The 27134-nt window shown below is 37.0% G+C and overlaps 1 long non-coding RNA gene across 2 annotated transcripts in view; it reads left to right on the top strand.

Moving 5' to 3' along the window:
- The first annotated feature begins 12357 nt into the window (after positions 1 to 12357).
- The window catches only part of LOC149082654 (uncharacterized), a 97389-nt gene continuing 82612 nt past the window's right edge, over positions 12358 to 27134 (top strand). For both annotated transcript variants that reach the window (XR_016193191.1, XR_016193192.1), the window contains exon 1: positions 12358 to 12546. This is a non-coding gene — a long non-coding RNA (uncharacterized LOC149082654). The remainder of the gene's footprint in view (positions 12547 to 27134) is intronic.

Below are 27134 nucleotides of genomic sequence, written 5' to 3' on the forward strand. Positions count from 1 at the left end.
CTGAACTTTCTGAGTTTCTTATTATGTCTTAACACATGTTTCACAGGAAATGATTTCCGATTTAAGTTTAAGAGGATGTTTCCGGGAGCACTTCCGCGAGTCTGAAATCTTTATCACCCTCCTTACCCGGCTCCTTGTGTCCCATCTTGTCACAGACTGAACACAGAGCGTATATTACGTACGCTTTCTCGAATCCAATAGTGGAAATCTTTTAAAAGGTACTGCCTTCTATGTTGAAAGTTTGGACTTCGTGGAAGAGAAGACGAGGAGGAGGAGTTGAAGCGGCTTCTGAGAAGAAAATCCAATCGATAATCTCTTTGCTGATATCGAATGGTACGGATAAGTTGGTTGTATTTTTTAATCTAGAAATGATCGCAGAGAAGTCCCGTGTTCTCTCTCTCTCTCTCTCTCTTCTAATGTTGGGAATCGTTCGTGAATTCGAGACATCTTCCATCATCGTCTTATTGAACGAGATGCTTCTTAAAATAGAAAAAGGGTATCTCGGGTTTTTAGGTGGAAGATATTTCTTGTGTCCAATCCGATCTTAATCCGAAACGTAACTCGTTTTTCCTTATAATCATCTAATGGATCAAGTTCTTATAAAAATGAAATCGTTCGTTGTGTTTTTTGATCCTTTATATATTTTCTCATGTATACTCATAATGGTGATATTACTCGTATTTCCGTATGGAGAATTCCAGTCATTTTTGTGGCCATTCCATTTCTTTTTTTCATTAAAGTTTGCGTTGTCCCCTTCCCTTATTTTCCCCGAAACCTACACGAATTATGAACTTATAATTGAAATCTTTCAACCTTAAGCTTTTAATCGTATATCAGGTTGCTGTAGATGAGGATTACAGTTAAGATATTATCGCGGTTTTTAAAGTAATTTTCTTTATTTATATGCTAAATTACATTACGATAATTGTGACAAATATGCAGGTTGTTCTGTTAATGGACAGGCAAACTCAGAGGGTTGTTAGTAGGAGACATCAAGAGGAACAAAAATTGCAATGGAACATGGTGTCGCAGACCACGTTGAGAGGGTGAAAATCGCGAAAAACGCACGCAGGTTTCGACGTCAGGATGGAACGACAAGAAATACAGTAATAACTACTTTATTTGATTAATTATTGCAAGAGTTGTTGGAAATGGCGGCCGCTGGCGTCATTGCACAGTCTACAACAACGTAAAAACGATGCTTTTGATGTCAGCCGCAGTGACGCCAATCCGCGCTATGAGATCTTCCGGTGTGTCCACAGGCGTCAGACATGGTGAGCGAACCCACGAACGCGTTCAGCGATCAACTGACATCCACCTTTCGTCTCCTCTGGACTCAGAGCCTGCATGCGTTTTTCGCGATTTTGCCATGCTCCATTGCAATTTTTGTTCCTCTTGATGTCTCCTACTAACAACCCTCTGAGTTTGCCTCACCCTGTATATAAAAAATACCCTTTTCGCATATTTTTTATGTTCAACAATTTTTTTCGTCAAATGAATTTTAGATCACTGAAATTCACTGCAGTATGATACTTAAATAACGCAAAAAAATTCAAGTATTTATCATCTTGTCTTCCAAAATATGGATGCGTGCGGACCACAAATACTCACAGAAGATACATTCCGGTATGCATCGATTTGTTAGAAAGTTCATATAGGAGTGTGTGTACGAACTGCATGTATGGTAAGGTGGTAATAATATGGTAGTAGCTGCTACATTTCCCGTCCACTAGCAAGTTTTTATCAATTACAGACGTAATTGTCAATTCCCCCCCCCCACTTCCGCTGCTTTTTGGCGAGAATTGGCGTTTTTCCGTATTCCCTTGTATTTAAAACTTCTGTTTTAACGATGAAATACGGACAACCGAAGTATAGTTCGATAAATACTTCAATCCATCGATATCGGAATCGATCGTGCATGTCCCCTATTTATATCAAGTTAAATTCTTCAGAATGAATTCCGGAGAAAACAAACGGTGTACGTGGCATTTTATGTATTCATAAAATGGACATAATATCTATATAGGCCTATATATAAAATTTATTTTCTGTCTGTGTGTGTGCGCGCGTGTGCGTGTAAGCAGCACCTCTTAGAGATAGGCGGCCTCCGCAGTCTGCTTGCGACGTCAGTAAGTACTTCATTTTCCCTCAGAATATTCAGGGGGAAAAAATTCCCTGCTCGTACCAGCATCATCATTGTGAGGAAAAGAAATGATCGCGCCCAAAATTGGTGATTTCTATGTCCCACATCCAATCACTATGCGGTATTTGTGAGCCAATCAGGAAGATTCTACGCCAAAATAAGAAGAAAGGAAACAGGATGCTGTATTTCAAAATGTGGCAAACTTGCTAGATAGTCTGAATGACGTTTATGGCAAGCAGTGCAAAGGACTTCTATCTGTAGGAGATGCTGGTATGAGAGTGTGTGTTCTCTATACAAATCTACAATTTAAGATCGATCGTCGCCAAATTTTGCGTATACAGTATAAGGAGCAGGACCCGGATTGAGTGATGGGTTACTTCAAAGTTCGTCAGAGTAGTAACGGAAGTAAGTTGCTTTGCATCAGTCTGAAGTTGTGGGTGGTTCTATCTATCTATCTAGCGGTATACGCAGGTATACCTTGGTTAACGAATTTTTTCATCTAACGAATACTGTTTTCGGGATTTTTCCGCCTCAGCTTACGAATACGGATTCGACTAACGAGCATTTTCATTAATACGTATGCACCTGCTAATATAAAATAGTTGCGTCATGAGTTGAAGGTTCACGCCAAAAAATCGATTAACACCCACGTCTACCTCGTATTTTTTTTATCAGATGCACCTCCAATTCTTTTTGTAAGAATTTCATGTAAATGTGAAAGATTTCCGGAGTGATGAAGGGATTCCGGAACGAATCATCTTCGTTAACCAAGGTATCATTGTATATCGAGAAAACCCGGAAAGTGCCGGGTAATATAGTAATATAGCCACTTTTTTTCATCTTTACTTCAGAAAACGGAAACCAGATGGCAAGCATGAACACGAAACAAGCGCAACTCGACAACATAAACACGTTAAGGCCAAGCATACACTCAGAACACACATTCCGGAATGTGCCGATTCGTTATAAATTCCGTAGAGGAATGTCTACGATGTGCATGTTCGGTTAAGTAGAAGTAGTAGTATAGCCACTTCAATAAACTTGAATCATCGAAACAATGTAGAGTGATTCCTCTTATCTGGATAAACATAGATAGATAGATAGAACCGCTCACAGCCCCGGACTGATGCAAAGCACTTTACTTCCGTTACCTCAAAAGAGGCAGAGTTGTGTCGGAAAAGTTAGCAAAGATTTATAGTAGTGGCTCCCCTTGCCCCGTGCTCGCAAGTTTCGAATTACTCGCGTCGTTCTCCCCATGAAGACAGCCATCAACTCGATGCAACGTACAAGCCATTTGACAAAAATGGGTGACTGAATCCAATGACTAGGGAGAAAAATTGCACGTGCGCCCAGTGGCACATAACGGCCGGAGACCGCAGCCTGGGATTTCAAAAGAAGGGTGGGAAAGACTTGTGGACAAGAAAGAAGAAAAAGAAGCTGGCATGTTGAAGCGGGAGAGATTTGAGAATGGCCTAAATACACAATGCATACGAATTACATATATACAGTGCCTCGACTGTGACGGGAAACGAAGAAACAAAGCCTCCGTCCACAGCGCTGAACAGTGTGTTCTGCTCGCTCTTCCCCTTACAGAACATGCAATATATACACACACAGAATACACACATAGCCCACACTGCGACGGGAACAATCAAACAGAGCCTCCGTTGTCAGCGCTGGACATTCACATTTGAATTACATGCATACATTATTTACTTTACAAAAATTCCCCTTTTTTATACTATTGGGAATGAACATAAACATTACTATGAAGGTAGTATTGGGTACAAATATCACCCTGAGCTCATACAAATATTCAAGGTTACAAAATTACTATCATACTATAAAAGTGCGGCTGGAACAATCAAACACAACCCCCGTTGACAGTGCTGGGTGGCAGCGATCACATTTGAATTTCCCATGCATATATTTACATAATATATTTATATAATATACACTATTTACATAATATAAATTCCCCTTTTTATATAATTGTTGATACACATAAACATTACTATGCACGACACATATATTGGAAAAAATGCCATAATGAGCTCATACAAATATTCAAGGTTACTAAACCACCGTCATACTATGAAATTGTATATACAAATGGATAAACATAGCTTTTTTTCCTCTGTATTCTTTAGATTACATAACATATACATGCCTTTCAGTAAAAATATAACTTACATCTCTTTGATACGTATATCGATGGTATCACACAAAAATATCATAAATCGCCGTCTTTTTCTCCTCACATGTTAAACAAGTATTTATCAACGTTGTTGTGCGATGCTTTTATGGTTTCCATCGATGTTTTATATAAGAAAAAGAGAAGCCTAACATATGATAGAGCTAATAAAAGAGGTTCGGTGAATTAAATGTTTATTTGGTGGCGACGAAGATTTCTTTTTTTCCTTTACGAACGTATCCAAACATACGAAATATTTTTTAAGTTATTCAGAAATAAAGAAGCTAGTGATACGAAATATATTCACCATTTTGCTAACGTGTGAATATATTTAAAATAAATTCGTAAATTCGGGAATAAATACTACTACTGAACTGTACGTGAACCTCCGCGTAAACAACAGTAAACATTCCTCTGGCTGATTTCTAACGAAACGGTCTTTGCCGCATATTGTTGGATTAGTATGTGTGTGTGTGGCTGTAATGTATTTGCGATGTCTGAGTTATATGAGCGCTTTGTGTTCGAAAAGTGTTGCCCCCGCCCCCAGTCTTTCATATTGTAGAATCCCAAATTGCGGAATGTGAATGGAATGCACATATGTGTACTATTTTGTTTTGCTTGTCATTTTATTGTGCTTGTATGTATTTCTGAAATGTTTGGAAATTGTGGAATGCATATGGGATGAGCATATGAATTATTTCATTTTGAATTTTAACTATATTGAACATTATTTGTTTGAAAAAAGATCGCAAGATCAATATGAGGTTCCGTTTACATGAAAATGTTTGAAACGGGATTAAAATAGTACCGTGTGATTAATGTCATTAAGTGCTATTAATTGTTTCTATTGTTTCCTATTTTCTTTTGATATGATATACATACAGGGGGGACAAAAAGTCCGTAGAAACTTTTAAAATGAATAAAAACCGGAAAAATAAACGAAATAAAATACGGTTTGCAGGGTTAGCAACGCTAGGTCACGGGAATTTTTTTTAAGACAGGAAAAAATAACTAAAAAACAGCTGATAGATGGTGCTGGTATGAACGAGTTCGGTTGAAATATGCAAATGAGACGCTTATAAGAATTTGCGTTCCTAATCCACAACCGTTGTAAACCGTGTATGTGGACTTGCTGTACTCTGCCGTTGCTGGATTTGTGACTCGCCTGCAATGTGTTATCCCCTGTGGTGGTGGTGGTCATGTGGAGCACATACCGCTGTAATAAACGATTTGGAGACATTCTGTTTGTTCTTTGCGTATCCTTTCCTTTGACTTATGTACGTCAGCGCCACCTATCGACTTTTTCTTGAGCTACTTTTTCCTGTCAAAAAAATTCCCGTGACCTAGTGATACTAACACTGCAAACCGTTTTCTATTTCGATTATTTTTTCGGTTTTTATGAATTTTTAAAGTTTCTACGGACTTTTTGCCCACCTGTATTTGTACTTTAATTGAGCCATGCTCTCAATCTCGATAATTAGGACTGTATTTCAATTTCCATATCAAATACCGCAAGAATTCCTCGAAAATGTATTCAAAAGTCATTCCAAAAGAATCTGATGCGAAATTCCTTCGAACAAAAGATGAATTGGAAAGAAAATATTGAATATCGGGAAATATTCGTCGCGGATTCCTATCGACCGGTTCTCGAAAATCGGCAAGACATCGAAATGCCGCGAGATGTCACTGAAGATTTATGTTTCGAAAACATATATTTCGTGGTTTTGTCTCAGTCGAATTACGAACTCAAAGAGGGCCGGAGAAATCCCCTCGTTATAACGAAATTATAAGGGGATTCCAGGTTTTTGCATTGTTCCTATGTAAACTTATCTGGGGGATGAGAAAGGTGTTCGTTATGTTCGAAAATGAGAATTTCGCTATAACGGTATCCGTTGAAACGGGATTCAATTGTAATTTCCTCTGGCAATCCATGCTTCTATTCGAACCAAAAATTAAATCCCGCGGCATTTGATTTCTTCGGAGATGTCCAGCCAAATGCTCTAAAGTCGATATTTTTTCCGTAACGTAGCCATCATGGGAAATATCCACATGCCCAAAAGTTACCGACAAAATCAGTCGCTTCGTTTACGGAGCGCGAAGTCTTCAGTATATGGCAGTAATCACGAATTTGAAATAATAACAGTCATTTCTTCAGATTGAAACGATTCAACTCTGTCAGTTGCTTAACGCATTATTTACTGTTGTCCTTTTTGGGGACGCTTGTTTTTATTACTAATTAACTAGACCAGAATTGAGCGTTTTCGTCGGTTCCTAGCCCTTGCAGGCTGTCTTCCGGCCTGCAAATTGACAGGGATTGGCATATGAAGAAAAAGATAAGTTTGTGCTTGCGTGTCAGCGGTGCAGTGAGAGCATGTTTAGAGAAATAAACTTTAATGCCAATCCAAAAAAGTGGGTAATTTACAGATCTTTGAATTCAGAGCACTCATCGCGAGAAATATTTACTATACTCTGAAGGAACATTTGTCATTAAGGAGGGTATGTCTAATTAAGCGGAAGAATTTTTAGTTTTGATTGCTGTACCTACATTTTGAGCTGACTGCTATAAACATTACAAACTCAATAAAATTATTCTAAAATTTTAATATTTCAATTTTTTTATTTTAATTACTAATAGCTTTAATTTAATACAAAAAATTCCCAAATAATTTCCCTTTCATATTTCATTCATTATATCAATTTTAAGTAATTGTTTGATGTTTAAAAAGTTAAATATAAGAGTTTTGTCGCATGATATGATAAGTTGAACGAGACGTTGCATTACTCAGAGATTGTATAAGTTGTCATATTTTCAGCAAACTGAGACTTTCTTTCCAATTAGAACTGTTGGAACGCTTTTGGATTTTTAAGAAGATTAAATTTCCTGTCAATTAACGTTAATATAGTTTAGTGTTGATTAATTTTCCTTTCAGAAAATTGTTGCAGCTAAATTTACAAGTCGCGACAAATTTTGCAAATCTGTGAAAACTTGTTTTAATTTCTTGAAAAATTTCAACTATTTAAAAGAGAAGAACTCACCTCTCAGTTATATACAGGGTTAAAGTCATATTCTTATACATCCTTTATCTCTTGAACTGTTGGTGATAGACACATATTTTTAATTAGAAAAATAATCTGAATAACAAGCCCGATTCAGATAAAGTCCGTCTCAAAAGTGTAGACATTAAAATGTTTGACTGCGCCGTGGTTAATGAAACCAAAATTTGAAATTTTGTTTTCATTTTGCTTGTGATCAGAATGCAAAAACCTACTTATGCGGGCTTATTCTATGAATTCCTCTTCTCCCAGGCTCTCATTGAATGAATGATACTCTGTCGGTCAAATTCTTAAGACTCTGAAATTACCAAGTAAAATCACCCGTGCCCCACCGAGATCGCATTCCCTTGCATTCGAAGAACTATCAATCTTTAGTCATCTAATGATTACGTCCTGCTTTTAAGTTTCTCCATGTATGGCTAATCAAGTCCTCTTGAATAAGACAATAGAAGCATCACTCTCCAGTCTTGAATGTTCAATCAGGAATGATGAAAGCTCGCTTCGAAGAAGACAGAAGAATAGTTTTGCATGCTTTCCAGTTCGACATTAATTTTTCATGCGTCTGGGATTGAATCAAGGAGCATTTGAAGTAAGCGGATATCGACGTTTGGTGTGAAGCATTAAAAAATGAAATTATGAGACACTTTGACCCTTAAATGCTTAGCTTTGCATACGTGCAAGGATTCTTTTAGACGTTCGTTACTGCAGCCAGTTTGAAGATAAAAATTCAGAATCAACTTTCACGTAAACTGAAGTCGAATTGTTTCCTTTTTATATTTTGAATTAGTCGATAGATGTCCCAATTAACGCCAACAACTCCTTGTTGTTGAAGAGCATCTGCGATTGTGATCTTGTTAATTTATTAGAATGTTTGCCTTTATTTTATTTTTTTACCTGAAAGTTTGCAACCCGAATTTTTTTTTTACATAACTGAATCATACATTTTGAATCATACAGAATGTAATTATACGGTCCATCTCGAAAGGTTAGGCACTATAGATTTTTAACTGCGCCATGGATACCGTTACCAATTTTGATTTCATTTTTGTTTACTTGTGATCAGAATGAAAATAACCTATTTTAACTTCAGTCATTGTATGTCGGGGAAAATAAGTTTTGGATTTTTTAAACTCAAACTTTTGAAAAATAGCTGTCTTATATATGTTTAGAAAATCTTCAGATTATATGCAGATTTTGAAGATTGCGTCTATGTGGCGTATCAGAGACGTGATAGTTTAAAAAGCTATCTCACATTGGTTTTCATATTAAAAAAAAGCCAAAAGCGCCGCATATTGTGTACGATGAAACGCTTCGAGTACTTCATTTGAAAGAAAAAGAAAGGCTGCAAAAGGCATTGCTATTGCTTTAAGCAGGTCGAAATTAAGTGTGACGTGTATTGACCCAAGGTGTACCTAAGATCACGGAGTGAAAATTTCGACAGTTACAGTTCATAGACAGATCAGAGAAGCTCGTATTTGATTCATTTGCTTCATAAAAGAGTGGTTTGGAAATCGCCTGTTACAAGGAAACACCAAAGAGAGGTGAAGAGAGATTGAAATGGGGACAAAATCGTATGTATTATGAAGACAAATAACTTTATCATAATTAGAGGGGCAAAAAAAAAGAAGTCATGTTTTAAACAGATGGTTTCAGCAGACAGTAAGGTGGAGCTTCGATAATGATATGGGCAGCATTTGCTTTTAATGGTTGGGCTTCTCTAACGTTTGAAATTGTTCGTCAAAACTGTGATGATATACTAGGGACACAACGTCGGTAAAACCGAAGGTAATACGAAGAGAACAACAGCTAGACTCGTTTCGGAACTGCACGAAGTTTCTTCGTCAGTAGCGAAGAAAAATTGAAAGATAGAGAAAAATTCAATTTTTCTTGGCTGCTGAAGAAGGAACTTCATAGTCCCAAAACGTGCTGTTGTTCTCGTATTTATGGTTTGCCGACGTTGTTTCCCTAGTATATTGTCTCACCCGAAAGGTAGTTTATTTCTTTTTCTAAAACTCTGGTGCTTAAAGGAGATCCTCGAGAACAATTTGCTGCTGATTGGATAAGATTTAAAAGGAGGACCGAACTTGACATTTCAACATTATAACGTCTCTGTTCAAAGATCTGCTGCCACAAAAAAAGCTCGCCAACAGCGAAAATGCATCGGTTTTAGACTGACTATCGATGCGTCCTGACTTGAATCCTATTAGGAATGTATGGGGCATATTCACGATAAATGTGCTTGCAAATGAAATACAGCATTTTCGACTGTTGTTCACTAGGAGAGCTCTATCGAGGAAGCCTGGTACAGTTTTTATGTTGAAACCTTACAGAATTTAATTACATTCATAGAGGATAACGCGTTTGACTTCGTTAGCAAAACATGAAAAGTCTATTAGCTATTAAAAGCCGGAAATTTTTGTAAATCTGAATTTTCTCTAATCTTTTGAGGCAGCAATTTTTTGCATTTTCTCTAAATTCTCTTTCGTAGAATGTTTTTTTTTCTATAAATGTAAGAAACGCTTCGGGTATTATCCATGAAAAAATGCTAACTTAACTCGCCGTATTTTTTCTTGTTATTTTAAGAAAAAAGCATTATCTAAACTTTTGGGACGGACTGTATGTCTTTTTTTCTGCTAAGGGTCATATATATGGTGAGATGCAAAATTTTCATACGATACCCTCGTCATTTAACTTCCAATCAAAAAGTTGTTGCCCTGCTTATCCTGAGCCCAACAACAACAACAACAAAACATTCGATGTTTCTAAGTACAATATTCGTGGTGATATTGCTGATTGGAAGTTAGAGGAGGGTGGCATTTCAGAATTCAGAAAAGTTTTATTAAACTGCAGCGCATTGCAAAAAAAAAAAAAAAAAATTTTTTTGAATTTTTTCTTAAGTTCGTTCCTTAATATAAATAAAAAATATATGGATTTTTTTCCCTGATATACATTTTTATTATTCATAAAATATTGAGATATAAATCAGAGGGAGATTCCCAACCTTTCTGAGCCCGAGAACCAGCAAAATGTCTGAAACAGTTCTACGGACAGCTAATTTATGGTATGGGAGGGGGGTGTATATATATATATATATATTTGGTATACAAATGAATAATTTCAATTTCATTTGAATTTAATTTTCAAGTTTTCTTGCGGACCACCGCTAGTTCACAGGTGATAGGTGCTTATTTTAGGTGATTTTTGAGCTCAAAAAATATCTCTTCTAATATTGCACTTAGAAAGATGCAATTTATTTATTTTTTGTTAATCTCAGAAGAGACAGAGCAACAGTTTTTTTAGTTGGATGTTAGAGGACAGGGAGATCATATAAAAAATTCAATTTTGTACCTCAGCAAATAAACGGCCCCTAGTAAAATGACTTAAAATGGGTACGTCATTTGAATACTTTTTTCTACTTTAAACCCTATTTCTATACCGATTCAAAAGATAGATGCTGTATAAGGATATATTGCTCTACATCCTGTATATGAATTCAGAAATATTGCAAGACGTATAAGATTATATGTATAGCTGTTACCGTTGGCTTCGCTTGCAGGGATTTGGTAATCTGAAAATTATTCGGCGATGATTCCCCCATGTAACACTAAAACCCCTCATGACCTCCTTGGGGGTTGAATTTTCGGAAATCCGGTCTTACTAGGTATCAACATTATAAAATATAATACTGACTAAATTTCATACTTATGGCTTCGGCGATTTCGAGACAGTTCAACCCTCTTCGGGGTTGAAATTCGAAAAGTCCATTCTTAGGAATTCTTTGCATCATTAAATGAAATTACTGACTCTACGATGCCCTGGTGCGCCTCTAATCTTTGTTACAGCCGCCGTGGAGTGATGACGTTGACAAAGGTTTTTCCGAAGAGATTCTTTGTTAAATAGCTCTGGGGAGCCGGTGGAGCGCCCAGGTAACTATTGAATAGGGAAATAGGGGAGCCACGAATGTAAAAATGTTTGAGAACCCCTGCTCCATGGGGTTCTAATGTTAGTAAACTCCTGAGAATGCGTGAGCCCACCCCACTTAAGAAGTCACTTTTTGTGTAAGCACACTTTGGAAAATTACCATTCAAATCGGAAACTCTTCCTACAATATACACGATGAGTCCAGCGTTCACTCTTATCACGTCAAAGAAGGCTCGCAAATTAGCATTTCAAGTAGAAGCCACTGAAGTCTCCACCCCCCCCCCCCCGCAAGGCGTATACACCTTGACAAGCGAAAGAATGATGTTTGTATTTCTTCCATAGAACGCCCGACGTAATATTACGTCAAAAACATTGGACGAGTTAACATTTTAACGGTCGAATCGAGAATCAAATTGATTTTCTTAGTTTTTTTTTCACTTACTGTCCCTCCTGATCCTTTAATTAGGATCCACCAAAAAATTATTGGAAACAAATTTCTAGTATGTTTTATGGAATTGCCCATGTCCATAGAAAAAGCACAAAAAAGTTAAATTTTATTCATTCTTAGAATTAAGTTATTTTAAAAAATTAAATTAATAGCGTGAGTGCTGAAATGAATGAAATATTTGTCATGTGAATTCTAAGTTTGGAACCCATACGTTCAGGAAAAATAATATTCAAGTCCACGAAAAGTATTTTTTCTACTTATTAAAACCGATGTTCCCAATTGGAAACATTGGCTGTTAAAAGATTAACACCGAAATTTAACGAGTTATTCTTTCTAATATTCTATGGATTTTGTCTTAATTCATTTTCTATATGCGAGGCTCGTAGAGAAAAGTCTGTGTTTGGTAAAACACATTTCGCTTCCATTAGTGCAACTGCCGTAAGACTTGTATGTGAGAGAAGGAAAGAAACAACTTCTTTTGCTGAAGATTTATGCGATTGGTCAACCTGTTGACCTAATGTTTTGTAGATGGCGCTTTGCGAACGGCGGGCATTGAATACCCAAGTGAGAGAGAGCCACACACAACCGACACGCAGAGAGAGCTTCTTTCTAAATTTAATGGTTCATTCCACCGAGCGATCCGCTTGTGTTCATTCATTTCAGTTCTGTCAGTGAAGAAAGTTGCATCGACATGCGCTCACTCTCTCGAGACATTGAAATCAAAATCTTCGCTTTGACTATTCAGAAAACTTTTGGCAATTAAATATTCATTTGTGTCGTCAGATGGTGAGTTTAAATATATTTGTCTTTTATACATAAAAATAAATATATTTTGATAATGTATCATTAATTTTATTTATTATTTATTCTCAATATTACTATGAATAACCTATTCTAATGTAGGATATATTTGACATTTTTCTTTTGATATCTCAAGATATATTTTCAAAAATAAATGTCATTAAACAGTTATATTCTCATATTTAAATGAAATTTAACGTGATATGCTGAATTTTTCATCCCTTTCCAACGTATTGATATTAATTGAAAAAAATTTGCATTTTAAATCTTTTTTTTTTTTAATTTTGTGTTGTGATGTGTTTTAAACTTATAATTGGTAAGTTTGACGCACAAAATTTCATGTTCATGATGAATATGTTGTTGCGTATTACATAAAAAAAATCTATTTTTCCAGTTTTCGTTTTCAAAATTTCATGAAATATAATTCTCATGCTGTTGAAATTGTATTTTTCAACAATTCATGGATTGTTCTCATTCTCATTCACCTTAATTATATAACTCTAATATGCATTTTCATTATTAATGTAATATTAATATATAAATCTCAAAGTGTTTCTTAACCTTTCTTAGCCCGAGAACAGTAAAATGTCTGAAACAATTATTCGGACCATTTATTTACAGTTTACGGTGGGTCTAATCTAACTTAGGTGAATATTACTAGTATTTTGGACCTTTAAATGAATAATTTTGATTTCATTAGAACTAATTTTTCAAGTCTTGCGGACCATCTAGTTCGCAGATTGAGGTTGAGAAACACCGATCCGAAATAATATGCTTCAGATGTATATCGATCAGTGTTATGGGAATAGAATCACATGAGCGCGGTAGCCCAGGTCGGTAAGATACTCGCCTAAAGTACCGAAGAATGTTTTGAAGTGTCGCAAGTTCGATACCCGGTTCGTCCTTGCCAGAAACTTTCCTGACACGGGAGTACAACAGAAACGGCGACATTACCACAGAAAAACATTACTACGGCATGGAGTCCCGCATCGAGGGGTTATCGGACCACCCTCTCGGTGAGTATAAAAAAAAGATGCCGTTCGGAATCTGCAACAAATTGTAGGTCCCGGTCTAATTAGCCCTCGTGTGCAGAAAACGACCGAGGTGCGACAAAAATGATCAAATGATAGAATCGCATTGAAATATCTCCAACTATTCTCTCACGGTTATGGAAATTGCAGTTACGAAAATTGCTTAAGGGTGACACTGAAGTGCCCGCAGATGAAACAGGTTGCAGCGAGATAATTAAAATTCCAATTCCGTGAACAAATATCTTTGATATAAACGATAGTTGCAGCATATGAAATTAAAACATCAGTCCGATAATAAACCAATACTATTCCATCGCTTTATCACAAACTACTGTAAGATAATAGAATAAAAAAATGCAGACATTCCCATTCTAATATCTTTTGAATTAAATTCATTAATACTGTGTTTTTCGATCGGCACTTGTCCGAAAATCCCTTCTTAAAACACCGAAGGAACCGCGATTTTCGAAATTACGATAGCAGAAAATATGTTTTTGAGAATCAATACTTTTGTTATTACTCATAGTCGTATTCAAAAGAGATATCAGAAGATGAGCTTTAAAGATAGCATAAAAAATGGAGAAATTATGATTAATTTACTTATATCTGTATATCCGTGGAAACATACTTATCTATAAGCATACCATTCCCATTACACATTGAAAAGAACTGAGTCTATTCGGGAACCAACTAAACGTGAAAATTTTTCGCACCAATCCCACTATATACTATGTTCCGAACTGTTATATGTGTCTATTCAGAGCAAGTGATCTTAAGCTTTTTTGTTCCATGGAGACACCCTGGCGTCGATAAAAAATAAAAGCCACGAAATTATATCCCCCTTTAAAGTTACAAATCAAGAATAACATTTAATACCTGTAACTGTGGGGCTGGTTCGATTAAAAAAAAATAATCGGGTCGGTTAATCGATCAATTGCTAACCGCAGTTAAAAGTTTTAGTCGAGTTAATCGATTCGATCAATCCGATTAAAGTTTGCAGAAAAAGTTTGTAATATAACTTCATTTATATTTGACGAAATTTATTTTTGATGTTTTAAATTATGTTGCTATTCATAACGTTTTAGATGCGTGTCCATATTTAAAAACATTTGAATCAATATATTAATCAAATGTTCCGCCATCGACGAATATATGTCGATTCAATGAAAATTGGTGATACAGAAATTTCAGTTGAGTTTGATGAGCTTTCCAGAAGACAAAAAGAAACATTTATTGTCTCCACCGTGAAAACATCAGTTTTCGTATTCCGTATAAATATTTATTAAGCATCCATGCTTTCGAGGACATTTTTTTTTCAGCCACTTCTTTGGGAAGTTTGCCTGTCGTGGCCTTTGTATTTGGGAAGCATCAGCTACTCTCCCAACAAGTAGTTTTCGGCAAGAGTTTCCTAGAAAAACAAGATAAAAGTATGAAGACTGGAAGTAGTTTCGAAATCAATGTGATTAACCTAAAATAACTGATTTAAATGACAGAGCAAGTGAAGAAACTTCAAGGTTTTACAAATACCTTCAGACTTTTTTTAAATCTTAAATTGCTTAATTTATTCTTATTCAGGGTGATTCAGAAAAGATAGGAAAAACTTTAAGAAATGATAAAACAGACCTATTACAAGCAATTGTCATCAAAGAATGCATGGTCTTACATGAAACTCAAACGCGCTAACGCGTTTCGAAACGACCGTTCCGCGAACATTAAAATGACATTCCTGTTTAAATTTATCTGCAGAAAAAGAACACCATGCAGGCAAATGTAACCTGGGGAAGAAGAAGAAACCGTATGCAATCTGCGTCACAGTGAATAAAAGGCGTGGAAGCCAGACCTGTGAAATTATTCCAGCGTGCAACTGTTCTAGCAGTTGTAACGTCCGGGGTGATATGGCGCACTTTAGTAATATTGAAAAAGCAAGCATGCATTTCATTTACGGAGCTGCAAACGGATGCACCACAAAGGCAGCAAGAATGTATGGTGAACGTTTCCTTCACAGGCGGTTACCCAATCCGAAAACATTTACGCGCTAGCTGCCGATGCAAGCGCGAAAGGAAACGGGATCCTTTCTTGTTCACTGATCGGATGCACTGGGACGCAGATTTGCATACGGTTTCTTCTCTTCTTCCCCAGGTTGCATTTGCATACGGTTTCTTCTCTTCTTCCCCAGGTTGCATTTGCATACGGTTTCTTCTCTTCTTCCCCAGGTTGCATTTGCATACGGTTTCTTCTCTTCTTCCCCAGGTTGCATTTGCATGCATGGTGTTCTTTTCACCTGTTGATAAATTTGAACAGGAATGCCGTTTTTACGCTTGCGGTTCGGCAGTTTCGAAACACGCTAGTGCGTTTGCGTTTCATCTTAGACGACCATGCATTCTTTGATGGCAATTGTGTTTGTATCGGTGTGTATCATCTCTTAAAGTTTTTCCCCTCTCTTCTGAATCACCCTGTATTTATTTACATCTAACGAATAGGTGTATAAAATGAAGGAAAAATATTTTTATAGAATCAGTTAATATATTATATAGTTACGAAAAATGTTCAAAATTTAGCGATCAAAAATTTTGATTGACCAATGAAAATTTTTAGAAGATTCCGGACATTGACTTGATGAGTTGATGGTATTGGGGTAAGAGTTTTTTTCTTCTTTTGTCTTCAATGCAGTAACATAATGTTTCCGGATTAGAAAGACCCCCCCCCCCCCCTGATCACTGTTTAACCCTCAAAGTAGAAATCTCGAGATATCTCGTCTTCTTAAAACCATCTCATTTCGGCAATCCCTAGCCCATCTAGCTCTGTACAGAGAGCTTTGCCTGTGATAACATGTTTTCCTTTCCTTCCCGCCCGTCCTGTCACTTAATTGACAGTGGCCGGAGTCAGTTTTTGTTCAAAGTCTGATAGGAGGAGAAAAGAAAATATGCGTTCCCTTTCCCTTCGAGGTAATTACGGGGCTATGCGTATTTGCGTACAGCATAAATAACATAAAACGATAGTTTTTCTTCTAGTTTTATTATTATTGTTTCTTATCGAGGGGAAAACACTTATCAGCACTCGCATACAGTGGAAAAATATTTTTTTTGAACAGAAATGGCAATTTCTAGAAGGTTTGGTGATTCCCATTGTGGCTGTTATACTGCGGATCTCAAAAAAATTTAAAAGCCGCTTTAAAGTTCTTATGACTCGTTGATCACTCTTTGAAAATATCCGAAGACCCCGGTGTCACATTATGTTGCGAGTCGATGGAATAGATTTTTGCAAATGAAGGCGGAGGGGAGATTTCTCTCTGCTAACTATCACCTTCCCCACCCCCTCCCCACAAAGTTATTCAAAGACTCGATAAACAGCGTTTTCATCTAATGATCCATTGTGTTTTTCTGTATTTCGCTTGTTATATAGATTTGAAACTGAAGTCACATGAAGCATATTTCTGAAAGATTATCGTCAGCCCACCATGGACTATTTTTAGAGAAACAATATATACTGTATGTATTTCAATGTATGATTCTTCGTGTCTGGAAAATTCATCACTGTGATTATTCACCGACACCAGTTCGACATGAGTGAATGATCGAGTGAGCAAGTGAGTGCGAAACCGCCCTGTCACTAGAACTAACTCACCAGGTCACTCAGCCAATCACTGGGTCGCTCCCTCTGTCACCCACCCACTCACTAGGTCGCTCATGATATCACTTAGTCGCTCACTGTGTTACTCCCTCTGTCACTCTGTCACACACTCAATCACTACTTCACCAAACACCAACTCTGACCATATCGCTCTATTGCAATTTACTGTCATTAGTGAGAGGGGTTGGAAGTGAAGGCGCTGTCTATCGGTGGTCGCCTCGAGTTCGTTAGGGAAAACATCTTACCTATATCCTCCCTTGGGTTCGAACCCGGGACCCTGACAACAACCTTCACGATGGTAGACGAACATCTTACCACCATGCCACTCGGGCACCACACTCAATCACTAGGTCACACATTCAATCACCAGGTCACGCACTTACTCACTAGGTCACTCATTCTATCATCAACTCACTAGGTCACCCATTCTATCATCAACTCACTAGGTCACCCATTCTATCATCAACTCACTAGGTTGTTTACTCTGTTATACACTCAATCATCTGGTCACTCACTCTGTCAGTCTCTCACTGACAAAGTAGGTCACTCACTCTGTCAGTCTCTCACTGACAAAGTAGGTCACTCAATCTAGCCCTGACTAGGGTGCTCATTCTATCACTGACTAAGTAGGTCACTCAATCTAGCCCTGACTAGGGTGCTCATTCTATCACTGACTAAGTAGGTCACTCAATCTAGCCCTGACTAGGGTGCTCATTCCATCACCAACTCACCGGATCACTCACTGCCTAGGTAAATCGCGCACTCTGTTACTCCCTGACACAGGTCACTCACTCTGCCACATGCACTCAATCACCAAGTCGTTCACTTACTGACAAGGTCACTCAATCACTAGGTCACTCATTCTGCCCCTCACTCATTGGGTCACTCATTCTGTTACTCACTCACTAGGTCACTCGCTCACTCATTAGTTTGCTCACTCACCAACACTAACCACTCTGTCACTCACTAACTAACTACTGTACCATTTACCGACTCGCTCACTCGGTGATTCCTTGCTCGCTTTCTGGGCTGTAGTCGGTGAATGTTCCGTCGATGAATTGTTGGTCGGTGAATTTTTTTTCTATAAACCATGGACCCCCCCCCCCCTCACATACAGGGTGACTCTAAATTCATGGGACAAACTTTAAGAGATGATATGAGACAAATATGAGCAACCAAAACAAGCATTTTTAGTCTTAGAATCACAATGGCAAAGGCGGTAGAGGGAGTTCTTGTAGAGCGCCCAATTTAGCACCTCACCAAAACACAAATATTATATTTTACCAACGAATTTGCTGCGATACATGGTATCGTTCCCGTTACATTTCGTTCCGGGTAAGTTTCGCAAAGGACTGTGAGTCGCAAAGGACAACGACTGTGAGTGACCGTATGAGTGACTGACTACGTGAGTGACAAATTGATTAGGTGAATGATCATAAGGGTGACAAAGTGATTAGGTGAATGATCATAAGAGTGACCAAATGACTAACCGTTTGAGTGACCATGTGAGACACCGAGTGATTTACCGTAGGACTAACCAAGTGATTTACCATATGAGTGTTCAAGTGAGTAACTGAGTGACTGAGTGATTAATTTTATTAGTGATTGACTGTATGAGTGACTGAGTGATTAATTTTATTAGTGATTGACTGTATGAGTGACTGAGTGATTAATTTTATTAGTGATTGACTGTATGAGTGACTGAGTGATTAATTTTATTAGTGATTGACCATATGAGTGACGAAGTGAGTGACCATGTGAGACACAGAGGGATTGACCATATGAGTGATCAAGTAATTGACCATATGGGTGTTCAAGTGAATAATTGAGTGATTGACTGTATGAGTGTTCAAGTGATTGAATGTATGAGTGACCAAGTGATTGACCATATGAGTGACCCAGTGTGTGACCATATGAATGGCCAATTGAGTGATTGACCACATGAGTTACCATCATACTACCACTCATATGTTCACTCATACGGCCAGGGTCGCTCATATGGTCAGGGCAGGCAAACTATCACTAGCTTGATCACTCTTATACGTTCACTCATATAGTCACTCTCTGGGTCGCTCATATGATCTGGGCAGGCGAATTGTCAGGGGTGACATTTCCGGGAGCAAAAATATACCGATGACAACATATTGGGGCAAAGTTCCCGTAAACCGTATATGCACGATACCTGAACGAGCTTCACAATTCTTTTCAATCACTCAAGCTATCCATCATAATAATGATAAAAATACATTAAAGGAACATCTCGGAGACTATCGAAAGGATTTCATCTGGACACTCTATTAATCTGCTCATTTCGTTTTCCCCCTTATCGCGTAGTATTCCAAATAAGAATTATTAGCTGTCATCAAGTTTCAAAAGTTTGCGTTATCAATAGAATTTAACAAAGGGAGCAAACAAATTATTTGAAATAAAGTGGGCTTGGCTTCATTTTTTATTAATTACGTGGCCATTATAACACGCGGCCGCACCTTTAATATGTTTTATTTTGCTTGCTACCATTTTTTCGTAAGATGAATCCCGCTTTTTGTTTCGTTCATTTTTCTTTCTTGTCTCGCTATCTACGGGTATTATCAATTGCCCCCCCCCTCCTTTTTTTATTCAAATAATTACTTTCTTTGTATATTGTTCATAATTTTGGAAAGTGTAAAGGGAATTTGTTTAAAATTAATTTATTTCATAACCGGGGAAGAGTAACTAGGCAGGTACAACAGGTACACTGGGCCCACTTGGAAGGGGGGACCCCAGAATGAGCCTAAATGGGCCAGAAGGCAAGTCCGTTATTTCAAATTTTTCCGGGGGGGGCGGGGGGCAAAGCTCATTTACTCAATGTATGTATGTATATATTTGTATATAGCAAGAATTATAAAAGAGCAACTGACAGAAATAAGATTTATTTGAAAAATTTCAAAAGTCAGAGTTTTTATTTTACGGCTCCTCATTTTAACTCTAATTTTATATATATATATACCACTTTTAGTGTATTTTCAAAAGCCAGGGGGGCCGTTGCCCCCCTGACGCCCCCCCCCCCTCAAATCACGGGCCTGCCAGAAGGGGCTTAAATTCAAATTCTTACACAGGAATGGCTAGCTACGGTTCTGTTCATAGCTATTACCGATATTAGCGTACGTATTTTTATATATAATTATTATTATTTTATCCTTATTATTTAACAACAGATTTCAATTCTTAAAATATCCTTGACAACATATTCTCGCGTACTGATCCACAAAAAATATGTACAAAGCATGGAAAGTTTCTTTTGGAAATGTTAATGAAATTACTGATGGCGTAATTTTTACGCGGTAGTGTCTTTCAACTTTTTCACAGTTGTAAACCGGTGACAGTAGTGGGAAAATTTTGCGGACCGACGGAAGTGGGAAAAATAATTCGATCACCGGCAAAAAAAAAAATAAATAGAAGAAATAACATAAGCACTGGCAAAAAGCTTGCCGATTTGGCAAGTGACCAATGGATAGCATTTTGTAAAAAATATTGCTATTTTTTTTCAAATTTATCTTTCTTTCAAACTCTTAAAATTCATGAAATTCGAGCGAATCGTTACACATGTTCATATTTATACAAAGGTGTTTAACAGCTGGCTGATGCGAAGATATATTTTGGAAAGAGAGAAAATTCAACTATCCCTGTGTGTGTGCGGGGAATCGAACCCACGTCTTTTCACTTTCCGGGTGAACGCACTAGACTACAGAGGCAACGAATATCTCAATCTTTCCTTGGAGCTCGTGCGCACTGAACGGGACCGTACATGGACGGCCGGACATAACTCATTACTCAGGCCATAGCTCACAATTGCTGACAATGTCACCAGATGGCGACTTATCCGAGGATGGTGTCATTTATGATTTTATTTCGTACATTTTGTTTCCATGTTTAGAATTGATTGATACAAAATCATACGAAATATACAAATACAAATACAACGCCACAATAGGCAAAATTCCCAAGGAGGTGGCTGAGAACTAGAATAAGTGGCTAAAGAATAATTAACCTAAATGATTTTAAAAATTTTTATTTACCAATGAAATGACAAATCATTATCATCATAAAACTAACATCTAGAAAATGTAGAAAATTCATCAACATCATGTTATTCGGGGGGGGGGGGGGAATTTGCCATTAAAACACCATCCACTTCCCTTCTGTGGGACGCAAAAACTTTTTCTCCATATTTTATATTCATAAGGCCAACGGACATTTATCAAGTAATTTCATTAACTACATACTTAGCAGTTCTGCCGACCATCACCCTGGTTCAGTGAAAGAGGACTTCCCTGATTTGCCCGTAGGCCGCTCGGGCAGCTTATTTTTCTACGCGAATCCACTGACTTGCCCGACTTTTTCCACTCTTTTTACTTTGCCGTGTTTTGAGCTGTTTTTAAATACAAAATCGTTTTTCAAGAATGTGCTTTTTTTGGACATAATTTGGAAGAAAAAAAACTGTTAAATGATTAAATACTGTAGAAAACGTAGCAGTAATCCTCGCGCAACTGGAATATTGCGCTTTTATACGGGGTCCATGCAACAATCTATACTCACTGATGCTTTCTGTGTTGCTTGTTTTATACGCAATTTCACGTTTGCATTAATGACATAAGTATCACTGATGTGTGTGTGTGTACATATATATATATATATATATATATATATATATATATTTGCCATGGGTTTTTTTTTTCATTTTCAATCATTGGAATTCCGAAGTTAAATTCACTTTTTTATATAAAATTTTAAATAATGGTATTGATGATTGCGATCTTCTTCAACGTGTAGATTTTTCTGTGCCAATTCGAAATAAGTGTTCGGTGAACTAATCGCCTGCCTAAACCTCGAACAAATATTTTGTGACGGTTCTCTACTTTTGAGATGTGTAATTTGTATAATCAATGCCCTTTGAAACCCGATATGTTTAATTCAAGTACAAAAGAAATTCTCAAAAGTTATGTACTTATTAATGAGTATTTGAATATAGGCCATTCAGAGATAGATGTTTAGGTTTTTGTATCTTATTGTATTTCTCGTCTCTTGTTCATCTGTATAATTGGGCAATGCTAGCGTGTTGAGATGTGTCTAAATCTTCTATATATATAAAATTGATTTTCTGTGTGTCTGTGTGTCTGTGTGTGTGTATGTTCTCTATACAAATCTACAATTTTAGATCGATCGTCGCCAAATTTTGCATATATACCAAATGCGACCCGACTTGAACGATAGGCTACTTTAAAATTTCGTCAGACCAGGGCAAATGCCCCAAATGGGCAAAAAACTGTCCGGCAACAATGGTTTTTGGGCCTTAACAATCACTTTCCGAACGTTTACTTTGGTTACCGTGGTTCCCTAGCAATGCGTTTCAGACGTGTATATGCCTTTACAATGGTTTACAATATATTATATATCTATCTATCTATCTTCTATATATATAAAATTGATTTTCTGTGTGTCTGTGTGTCTGTGTGTGTGTATGTTCTCTATACAAATCTACAATTTTAGATCGATCGTCGCCAAATTTTGCATATATACCAAATGTGACCCGACTTGAACGATAGGCTACTTTAAAATTTCGTCAGCCCAGGGCAAATGCCCCAAATGGGCAAAAAACTGTCCGGCAACAATGGTTTTTGGGCCTCAACAATCACTTTCCGAACGTTTACTTTGGTTACCGTGGTTCCTAGCGATGAGTTTCAGACGTGTTTATGCCTTTACAACGGTTTGTCACTTCTTTAATGCTGTCAGTGATGTATAATAGTTTATGCCTTTATAATGGTTTGCCACATTTTCAATACTCTCAGTAATGAGGCTTTTTGAATAGACGTCATAATCATCATCAGTATTGCTTTGAGGGTCAGGAAAAGGGTGATCCTCATAGAAATCAGTATTAAAATTGCCGATTTAACTGCATAAATACGGAAATTTAGTGGGGGGGGGGATTTCCTGCCACATCAATAATTTTAAAAATTAAATTGAATTCTCGATTTTTGAAATATTGAATTCGCTTGGAGATACGAAGCCCAGAAAATTAAAAATATGAATAATTTGCCGGATCTACTTTTGAGTTGGATATCCATGTAATAACATTGATTTCAACTTTTTATTTACATCTTCTCAAGCATGAAAATTAATGTCTCCGTATTGTCTTTTGATATTTATTTGCATAAATTCATATAGTTTAGGATGTTTTTAAAATTAGTTATGGGCTCCGTAAAGTGCATCGAAAAAATTCCACAGCTTTAATTAAGCATTTTTGGAAGCTGAAACAGGCAGATGGATAACTTGAAGTTCAGGGGGAGGGAATCGAAATACCCATCCAAAAAAGGGGGAGGGACATTTCCACGTTTCTTTAAATCTAGATTTGTTTATTTCATGAGTCGCGCAGGACGTCGTCATATTGGTTAACTTAGACACGGTTTGCATGTCCCTCAAAGAAAGAGGGAGATATCACGTGTTTCTAACAGCCTCATTGAAGAAAACCCGGGTAGCGCCGGGTATTGTAGCTAGTAAATAAATAAAGCGCCTCTTCAAAGGGTTAATGAACATTTTCCCACGATCATTTTGTTTCAAACGTGAAAGTTACACGTAACAATAGAATTTAAAAAAATAAGAAGAGTACTACAAATACGGTGTTGTTTGTTAATACAAACAACTCTAAAAGAGATATTTCCAGTACGAATTCTATTTTGGAGATGAAAAAGGAATTCACCGAACAAGCATCCGTATAATGGCGCTACTGGGATTCGTCGTTGTAGCAAAAATATACAAGATCAAAAGATTTTCTTCCAGCAAGATTAAAGATCCGTTTCCTCGCCATCTCCTAAATCTGTCAATTACGGAGCCCAAGCGAAAATCTACACACGGTCGGTATCAAAGTCCTTGAACTCCATGTCACGAGATCAGTGAAATCTTTGACAAGGAAGACGAAGTCGTTAAACAAACACGGCGACAACCCCCCTTCCCCTTCCTTTTTCTGCGTGCTCGCATGTATTAAGTGACAACTTGAAATCCCCATCTCTTCTTCTTTTAGTTACATTTTCACCTCTGAAAATTTTGTGTATTTATAGAAAAAGACGGATTTTTTCTAGTTGAAAAAATCTAGTATTTTTTTTGAAAAATATTCAAAATTGTACTCAAACAATGATTTTTAAATCAGCGTTTATGTGTTCATCCGTTTCCAATCAGGATATTTTTTATAGGCCTACTAACTTAATACGGATGAGACAATTGAATGAGAACGACGTTATTTGAACCCAAAATTGCAAAAAGAACCACGGCTATAGGCGTTTCGGAACTATAGGAAGTTCCTTCATCAGTAGCAAGAACAAAAGAAAATAAAAGAAAAATAACGGATAATATATACTCCTTATAGAGGGATTTATTTTCTTATGTTGTTTTGTTTTTGTTACTGATGAAGGAACTTCCTATAGTTCCGAAACGCCTATAGCCGTGGTTCTTTTTGCAATTTTGGGTTCAAATAACGTCGTTCATTCAATTGTCTTACCTAACCCAAAAGGTAATTAATTTTTTATAAATACGGATGATTATGTCACACATCGAATTCGTAATTGTTCTGAATTTTCAAACCTTGTTATACTCTTTCATGGCCGTTTATGGATGAACAGCAATCGAGCTGGGATCTGAAAAATTCACTTTCTGATGTTTCTGCTACATCTGTGTCTCTTTTTTTGTCATGGAGGCCATACGAGGTCACAGGCCATCTTTCCGTGGTCACGCTATGCAAACGTGATGTCAGATAAGAAGGATAGAGAACGTTAAAGCATTATATGGGTTTGACTATATTTTTCTATACTTTGAAAAAGACGAAATTTAAATTTTTATTTAAATGTTTTCTTTTTTTTTTGGGAAATTCTCTCGTGGCTCCTCACCTGCTTTCCCCTAGTTCTTCAACACGAGAGGGTCTCAACCCACACTGTGAGAACCACTACTTTAGGGAATTTCAAATGAAAAATGTTGTGCGTGTATACGTGTGTCACCACTAATGTCTTTATGCACGCTTTGTGGTCATGAAGTGCGGTTATCTGTCTTCCATATTAGAAATAAAAATAGCTGGTCTCTAAATTCTTATATTCATATTTGTACAGTATCATGCTAAAATCCAGCCTTTCTCTATGGAGGTGATTTTCCAAATGAAACTGACTCCCTTCAAGCGTCAAAGTTTGATAACCACAGGAAACCTACTTCAGCCGTTAATGTCACACTTTTCTTCGCAAACACGCTTCGCCATCATAAAAAAAAAAAAAAAAGAAAACTTCGGTCACATTTCTCATTACAAAAATGATAAAATTCATCAATATGGTATTTTAAAAAATTATTTATTGCAAAAATTTCGAGATTTAAATATGAATATATGTGTCACTCGTCATTTCTGCAATAAAATTAACATTTTCTACGTTTATAATAACGTAAGAATGTGATCTGCATTACTTTTCCATTCATTTTCCCTACAGTCTTTATAAACAGAATATTATAATAATATATTATACAGGGTGTCCTGGAAGTGTTAATGCGGCCTTTATCTCATAAACCGTTCGTCGTAGAGGTATGACTACAATTTAAAAAATGATCAAAATGTGTTTAAAAAAATTATCATGTATCCCGAGAGTAGAAATACATGTGTCACAAAAATCGGCGAAAAGTTGGGAAAGAACAGCATAAATTGGGGGGAGGGGGGAGAGCGTTGTCCGTTATAGTTCCCAGAAAAAAATCCATCATAAAATTATAGGAATCCTGCTGCCACCTATCAAATAAAAACAAACCTATCTAATACTTTCAAAAGAAAGTTGTTTATTTCAAACCGGTATACACATAAAAACAACCAAATTATATGTTCAAATACCATACATCATCCATTTTCTGCTCCACACCTGCAAAAAATATTTTATGCTCTAAAAAATACTACGTTACTATATTTTAATATGTCACTAAATGAGTTCTTGTAGCTCAAAAAAACGTATTAGGGGCCGTTCAAGTATTACGTCAGCAAATTTTTAGCCGTTTTTCCGACTCCTTCCCTCCCTCCCCTTGTGAGCAAAAGTCAGCAAAACTCTGACCCCCCTGAAAGCAAAATTTCGTCAGCACTGCCCCCTACATCCTAACGCATATTGTTGGGATCAGAAACGCACGCGGGAGGGCGGCGGCATAGGGGGGTTCATGTGCCTTCTCAGACGAAAAATCTTTTTTTTTAAATTTAAAAAACATTTAAAAAAATTAAAATTTCGAAAGAAAATATCTTTATATGTTATTATAATCCATTTCTGCTCATTCCAATGCTATTTGAAGTGTAAGAACTTCAAAATTTCTCTTTAAGAAATTCATTGCGACACGCCCTTTAAGCCATATATGGTAAATACTTGACCCGCGGACCAAATGTCGCCCTCAAAGTTCGTGGCTTACCTCCTCAAACGTAATTTTAAAAAAAAATGAAATAAGCGGCACATTTACAGATCGCTCAAATGCTCCGTGGCACAATTCCAGAACATTTGAGTGGCCCGTAGCACATTTTCAGATCACTGAAGTAGGCCCGTCGAACATTCAAAGAACACTTAAGTAACCCGCGACACAGTTCCAGAACACCTAAACGATCCGTGGCACATTTAGAGATCCCTTGAGTGACATGTGGCACAATTTTAAAGCACTTAAGCGGTCCCCCAGTGCGGTTCTACATCACTCAAGTTACCCGCGGAACATTCCGGGATTACTTAAGTGACCCGTGGCATAATTACGAATCACTTGAGTGATGCATTGCACAGTTCCAGAGCACTTGAAGGATCCGTGAAACATTTACAGATCGCTGAAGAGGATCTGTAAGGGATTTGAAGTAGGAAGAATGTTAGTTCAGTTGCCCACAATCTAGCGAAAAATGAT

The sequence above is a fragment of the Pholcus phalangioides genome, unplaced genomic scaffold, assembly GCF_987345545.1.
Source record: "Pholcus phalangioides strain wild (caught in Gottingen) unplaced genomic scaffold, Ppha-v1.0 ptg000009l_1, whole genome shotgun sequence".
NCBI classification, from domain to species: Eukaryota; Metazoa; Arthropoda; class Arachnida; order Araneae; family Pholcidae; genus Pholcus; species Pholcus phalangioides.